Here is a 1,716-nt window from a genome sequence, read left to right on the forward strand (position 1 = left end):
CCAGCACAACAAAAATTCTGTTGGAACCTCCAAAACACTATCTTGACAGGTAGATCTTCCAACATACCAACAGGCAATCTAACTGATCTATCTGCAAGGATAAGAGAAATCTTTGAAGGTTTGAAAACTCTAAAGCCCAGCTTCTGTGCTATGGAGAATGGCATCAAGCTGACTGATGCTCCTAAATCACAAAGACATCCAGAGAATAGAAGAGGTCCAATGGCACAAGGGAGTGTGAAGCTCCCTGGATCAGTTAACTTCCTTGGAATGGACTTCCTCTGAATGATAGCACTGCATTCATGACTTAGTACTACCATGCCTTGAAGCTCTTTTGTCTTGTTCAGAATAGCATCCTTCAAAAACTTCCCCATCTTTGGCATCATTAAGAATGCATCAATGAGAGGCATTGTGAGTGGTGTCTCTTTGAGTGCCTTCTCAAATACAGCTCTTGCCTTGTCCACTAGTTGCTTCTTAAATCTCCCTGGAAATGGGAGCTTGGGTTGGTATGGAGGTGGTGGCACATACTTCTTCTCTGGTTCTGGTTCCTTTGCTACCTCTTTACCCTTTTCTGACCTTGGTTTCTCAGCAACTTGATCATCCTTTAAGGCTGCCTCCCTCTCAGGTTGATCATTGTCCTCAATGATCACATTGTTGTTCTCAATACCAGGTAACTCCTTGCCACTCCTCAGTGTAATGGCCTTGGCATATTCCTTGGGGTTGGGTTCTGGTTTTCCAGGTAGGTGACCTTGGTTCCTTGAGCTTGATGCCTGGTTTTGCTTCAGTTCCTTGATTTCCTGCTGCATAGTCTGTTGACCCTGAAGTAGTTGTTGCAGAATACCAACCATATCTGTACCCATCTGTGGCTGCTGTTGAACCATTGGTGGCTGAAACTGTTGTTGAACCGGCGCCTGCTGTTGGAACTGTGGTGGACCAAACCCTGGTGGTGCCTTTGGCTGCTGTGAAGTGTAACCAGTGCCCTGAAATGGTTGCTGTTGCTGACCAAAACTCTGATTCTGACCAAATTGATTCTTGGGTTGGAATGACCCTTGAAAGTTGTGCTTGGGAACAAAGTTCTTTGGAGCTTGAGAATTGGGATAGACCTGGTCTTGTGGGTTAGCTACATTGGTGTTCCTGTAAGAGAGGTTTGGATTGGCATTACCATACTGATATCTTTGGAACCTCTGATTCCCAATGTAGTTGAGCTCCTCTTGGGTAAGACCTTCTTCACTTATGTTCTCAAAAATTTGAGAAGGTTCCTCATACTCTCCAACAAAATGCATTGGCTTCTGAGTGGTGAATTTCAGCTTGTCCAATTCACTCCTCAACTCCTTAACTTCTCTGGTGAGCCTCTGTTCTGAGCTTGAACCTTCAGACCTATTTGATCTGTCATAGTCTTCACCATAAGTATCATTGCTCAATGCTAAGTTCTCCACTAGCTCTAAAGCAGCATGAATCTCTTTACCCAGAAAGTTCCCATTGGAAGCAGTATCCAGCTGGTTTCTAATCTTGGGAAGAGCTCCCCTATACAGTGTGCTGAGAAGAGAAGCCTCACTAAACCCATGGTGTGGGCATTGGTTTGTGTAGCTCCTGAATCTCTCATATGCTTCACCAAAACTTTCATTGCTCCCCGGCAACGGCGCCAATTGATAGACAAGACTTTTTATGGTCTCAGGGCTATCAATCCCCTTGTCAATGTAGCACAAAGAGGTTTATCAA

General features: G+C 44.6%; 1 pseudogene; it reads left to right on the forward strand.

The window, feature by feature from the left end:
- The first annotated feature begins 1,554 nt into the window (after positions 1-1,554).
- On the forward strand, positions 1,555-1,675 carry LOC112084965 (annotated as a pseudogene).
- The last annotated feature ends 41 nt before the right edge of the window (positions 1,676-1,716 follow it).

Source organism: Eutrema salsugineum, unplaced genomic scaffold (genome assembly GCF_000478725.1).
Source record: "Eutrema salsugineum unplaced genomic scaffold, Eutsalg1_0 scaffold_4, whole genome shotgun sequence".
NCBI classification, from domain to species: Eukaryota; Viridiplantae; Streptophyta; class Magnoliopsida; order Brassicales; family Brassicaceae; genus Eutrema; species Eutrema salsugineum.